Source organism: Pagrus major, chromosome 18, assembly GCF_040436345.1.
Source record: "Pagrus major chromosome 18, Pma_NU_1.0".
In the NCBI taxonomy this organism is placed as follows: Eukaryota; Metazoa; Chordata; class Actinopteri; order Spariformes; family Sparidae; genus Pagrus; species Pagrus major.
The window spans coordinates 32,263,311-32,269,030 of NC_133232.1; the positions used below are offsets into that span (position 1 = coordinate 32,263,311).

General features: G+C 43.0%; 1 non-coding gene across 1 annotated transcript; it reads left to right on the forward strand.

Moving 5' to 3' along the window:
• The first annotated feature begins 344 nt into the window (after positions 1 to 344).
• Positions 345 to 427, forward strand: trnal-uaa (transfer RNA leucine (anticodon UAA)). Its single transcript has one exon. It is a non-coding gene; the product is annotated as a tRNA-Leu (tRNA).
• The last annotated feature ends 5,293 nt before the right edge of the window (positions 428 to 5,720 follow it).

Genomic DNA, 5,720 nt, shown 5'->3' on the forward strand with positions numbered 1-5,720 from the left:
TATGGTGTGATGTCACAAATTCACGAAATTAGAGGTGCGACTACTGACGAGGCGTTTCAGGAGCAGTGTTTTCTGTGGGAGACCGGAGCTTCTGTCGGTGAGGACTTTGACCTTTCTAACTTTCAAGACGTTTTACATGCACAAGAACAAAAACACTGAATACTGTCTGAGGCTTTTCCTGACTTCATCAGTTTTGCTGGGACTACGTACGGGGAGAGAACAGGCGCATCAATTTCACTTGATTTGAGATTTATTGATTATAGATTTATGGTTATAAATGTCATTCTTAGAATCTGCGTCAAAGTGCAATATGTAATTAAATTGGGCACTTGTTGAATTCACACACCAGGATGGCCGAGTGGTTAAGGCGTTGGACTTAAGATCCAATGGGCAAAAGCCCTCGTGGGTTCAAACCCCACTCCTGGTAGTAAGGACCACTACAACCTTGTGGAGGTTTTGAATTCCAAAACGGCTCCTTGTATTCCTCACAATATGTATAAATCATGCTGCTCCTGATTGACAAATTAGTAGATTTGGGCAGCTGTGGCTCAGGGGTAGAGCCAGCATCTTGTTATTGGAAGGTCGCTGGTTCGATTCCCCTGGTCTGCATGTTAGCTTTGGACCGGGGTGGCCTCTGGCTCAGTAGTTAGCGTGCCAAATTCTGTCTATCTCCTTCACATAATACATTAATTTCAGAACTTTTAGTCCAATTTGATTGTGTTCAACTAAAACTCTTACATACTGCACCTTTAAGCGACATTTTTATGTTCAGCATCTTTTATGAATCGGACATTAACACGGCATCAGAAATTATCTTAAGACTGAGCACAAATCTGAGATCCTTATTATAAATGAGGCCGCAGGGCTGCAAACTCTGTCTCGTCTTTTAAACCGCTTTTAAAAACTCATTGTTTTAAACAGAACTTGGTGATTATTTCTCTTTCCTGTGCCTTCTTTTTCTAAACATTTCATCCCATTTCTCCTCTTTGTCCAGACCAACTGCAGTTAAGAAGCTGCGGGTCTAACGATAAATACATGGAGTAGTGTATGTCCATATGGGTGGGCATGTTTGTTGCCTCCCTGACATCCTCGATCCACCCTGCTCGCGAGGCCTCTGCTCTTGCTGCTATTTAAGTAAACGGAGGATTTTCTTTACCTCTTTTTCTGCCCTGTCCGTCAGACACGACTCACACTACGGTGAATGCCCAAGAGAGCAAAGGAGGGAGACAGCTCGCAGCCTTTTTTCCTCTGCTGCTCTGACGCTGATTCAGTGCTGCAAGTTGGCTGGGAGAGGTGAGCCAAGAGGGAGAAATAATCATTTCCCTGGGAGACGATGCATGTATGTGTGTTAGTCGAGGCAGCTAAATGTCCTGGCTTCTCACCAAAGAGAGGAAGTAAAGGCAAACATGTTCTTTACTGCTCTCCAACAGGCATTACTTTCATCGATTTTGCCCAGCAGTCAGTCCAAAAACCAGACGACACTTTGTCGCTTTGATTGTGTTTTCCTTATTCGTTCATCATCTTTGGTCGGCATAAGCGAGCGTGCATATAAATGCCCGGTTTGATGTCTCTTTTCAATTAGTTTTGGGGATTATGTTTTTTTAACGGCCACGCTGCCCATTTTGGTTACTCAGTGAAAATATTCATCACAAGAAAAACGAGAGAAAAGAAAAAACCTTCTCCTCCTGTGTTAGTGCAGAGCCAGGAGGATCTTATGAGCTCGGTTGACGCAACACTTCTTCAACTCAAAAAACACTCTTATCTCTGTGCCGGGTTCACTCTCTCAGTGGTGCGTCAGAATTTTAAAAAGCCATAGCCAAAAGGCTGCAGTCACACTTCAGCACCGTTTCAACATGTCACTTTAAAATGGCTCCAGTATCGTTCAAAAGGCTACATTTATTTGTGTTTGTTGTGTGTACATTTTGGCCGGATTGCGTCCAGACTACAGTATGAAGAAGTGTGACTCAGCTGCCTCCATATCTGGCAACCCATAGAGAAAGTTTTCCAGGCATTTGGTGCAGTGCAAACTTATATTATACAGAATAATTAACCATTGCAGCCTAAAAGGGCTCATTTTTAAGTCCTATTTTTCCCCACCTTGGCTTATACTAGCTATGAACCGCCTGTGTCTAGTGCTTTTTTTTCAAGGGTTTTATGATATCAGATGGTCGGTCTTGGTGGGCAGCAGTGAGTTCAGCTCCTCCGACCAATGGTAAACTTCCTCTATCCCTTTTCTCTTCTGTTATTTTGAGTCTATGGAGTCCAGGGAAGCCACTGCCTCCTCCTACGTCCTCCGTCGAGCGCCATATTGAAGCATTTTGTTGCTGTGGAGCAGTGTTTCTCCTGCAGGTTGACTTCAGGCTAGCAGCCCCTGCAGACTGTGTTGTTGGTCCTTCTGGTTCACTGCCATCACAGACCAGGCAGGGCAGGTGTATTCTCCATAAGATAACAACAGCGTCTTTAGGGAAAGCAGCACAGCTTACCAAAACACCTTCTGGTCTTCTCAAACAACTAAGAAAATAGGAAATTCTCCAAAAGACCAGTGTGCATTATTTTTGCTAAAGGCCTCCAGTTGTTTATAAAATAACTTTTGGCTTGTTGGTCCTCTGTTACAGGCTTTCACACCAACTGAGTGAGCTGCCTTTTACATCGACCCAATCGCCAGAGTAAGTGTTGGCTAAGCAAGTTTCTGCAAGACCACAGATATGCTACGTTTCTTTATGCTGCAACTTTATGCTTGTTGGAAAACATCATGCTTTGGCTTAAAATACCTGTTTTGGTCGCCATAAACACGGCTGGAAATGTCCCGAGGTCTCCTTAAAAATATCCAGTGGTGTCACCCGTACAAATGCCACAAAGCAGACTCAAACTGCGGTCAAGAGCAATTAACGCCTGGTATGGTCTGATGGTCGACTCCTTTATGATCCAGAACAGAAGGAGCCAAACTCGCTGGTTTGTAGAGACCTTAACCATATCCAGCTTAATCCTCCTCTGAATGTGTATTCAACCCAGTCGCCAGAATAACTGTTGGCAATGTACGTTTCTGCAAACCACGAATATGTTGAACTTTGCATTTCTTTATGTCGCTAATTTACGTTCCTTCAGGTACAATTCATGCACTGGTTAGGTAAAGGTACAGAAAAGCACTTGGTGAGGGTGAGGAAAAGATTGTGTATTGACTGGAGATGTCCCAATGTTGCGTTAAACACACCCAGCTTCTGCCACCACAAACACTGTGTTAGTTCGCTGGTTAGGTTTAGACACAGAAACCACTTGATCAGGGTTACAAAAACATGTTAAATATCCAGTGATATCACGCTTACAAATATTCAAATGCAGTCTTGAACTGCGGTCACTGGCTTCAGGTATGCAGCACCATCCCCTTCACCTCTCGACATAACATTCTGCTCATATACATGTAACGTGAACGCGGTATGACACATATTGTAGAAATGTCAATATCGTCAATAATGTATTTTGAAGAACTGGATGAACCACAACTAAGAGACACAGGGCAGATCATGCAGGGATTATCAACAGGGTGGATGGATACCTCAGGAGCCACAGTTTGACAAGCAGATAAACTTGCAGTATCTTTCAGTATTATCTGCCCATATGTGTGAAAATACATGTGGCTACATATGCTATTTACTACACAAAGGGGTCACAGTACAACCCATCATATGTGGAGCACCGCAGTAAATCTCTGGCGCTAATATCCACAGATTCAGATATAGACATTGGTTTTAAATCCAGTAATCTGAGCACATTAAAGCTGTAATGCCAATAAAGACATTAAAATTCGTCTGTGAAGGGGACACGGGCTGCGACAATTCAAAAAGGTCATCTTCCTCTGTGCTAATTAAAAGTAGGGGCGAAGAAAAGTCCCTTTGTTAAATATCACGTGTCTCAAAGAATGCCAAAGACAGCATGATAATGAGTGCTTGTGATGTCTCTTAAGGTTAGCCTTTCCATCTTCATCTCGCTTGTTTTCACTCGTAGGTCAGAAGCAAGGCTGTGCCTGCAGGACCCCGTCAGTCTGCTAATTCTTCTACCTGATTTTTTTGCTCTGAATTAGTATGCATCCAAAGAGTCTGACCTCTTACACCTAATATACATCATTTCTACATATCATTTCAGAGAGTCAGGTTTTATTCGGACATAATACAACCGTATGCTACGTACTATTTAAACGTATTAAAAAGCATGCTCTGGAAATTGTGATTGATTTGCACGAGTAAGAGTTTCACAAAAGATATCGTTTTCTGATCTTATTTTAAGATGTCTCTTCTTCTTTCTTCTCGACATTTTTAATAGGATAAACTGACCTTGGTATTAACAATTTATCAGTCTCTTTCTGTCTTGACAGCCTCACTCTCTGTAAGAGGCTTGATTTCTTTCTGAAATTTCTTTTATGGGACTTAATTCAATCATTAGGAGTGCTTGAGACTGGACTATTGTTTTCTCACTGCAAAAGTGTAATTTCTCCAGCAACTGCCAGACACAGATATTATTTTTCGTTGTTGTTACTGTGGTGAAGTTTTATGCATACAGACTCTGACCTTCAGGGCCTGAATGCTAAAAGTTGCGGGAGGCCAGGACCTCACCGTTCCTCACTGGCTGTTCTCCAGCGCTCCACAATGGACAGCAACGCCACCAAGGATGCCATCTTAGCTCAAACCCTACATGCCTCTGGCCCCTTTCTTTACAGCGACACTGGGGCATTTTCAGTGCTTTCCTGATCTCCTGCAGCGATGTGATTACTGTGAGTGCGGTGGAGTGGTCTCCCCCGTCCACCCCTGCTGTCCTAATATCTGATCTCCCACTGTTGGTCATTCACCTTCCCACCGAGGCTGCTAAAGGCTGATGACCTCTCTTTTTTCCTGTAGTGTAGTGTCATGCACCTCCACCTGCGGCCTCGCCTCCCTCAGCCACTGACTGCTAAGATTGTATTGTCAGCTTATTGAATGTTATTACAGAAGCACTTTCTAAACTCTTGGTTGTCACTGGCTAGCTACCTTGCCACAAACGACAAGAAAAAGATGGCTTCTCCAACAGGTCAACATTGATGCTAGCTCAGCTCCTCCATCAGGCTGACATCAATGTTAGCTTCTCCAACAGGCTAATATCATTGTTAGCTTATCCTACAAGCTAATATCACTGTTAGCTTCTCCATCAGGCTAACATCAGCATTAATTCCTCCAACAGGCTAACATCATTTGTTAGCTTCTCCAACAGTTGAGTAGCCTTTCAATCAGAATATTTTGCTGCTCAGGTTGTTCACCGTACAGACCTAACAACAGTGGCACTGCTATTTTTGGCAGTTATATTGAATTTAGGACGGGGTCAACACCATCGTAACTTAGGATTTCTAACTTACACATTTTTCAGTTCGGACAGTTGTAAATAAAGGTCAGTACAGGATTTTTACCTTGTTGCAGTTCGGGGGGGAAAACATCAGACTTAGGTAGCTTCTGTGATGAGGCCCCTTAAGTTTTGAAGGGAATCTTGATTCTGGCAGCACAAAACACTGTTGTGGGGAAGAGACTCTCATGTAACAGTGATCACGGGCAGAGACAGGTTTAGAGGTGACCAAGTCCAAACACCATTCTTATTTAATTGACATTGATGTTATTGGACACACATAAAAGTTTAAATGATTTGATATGTATTGTTGGAATGAACTGTTAAAGTTTCTGGCTACGCTCATGTCTGCAAGT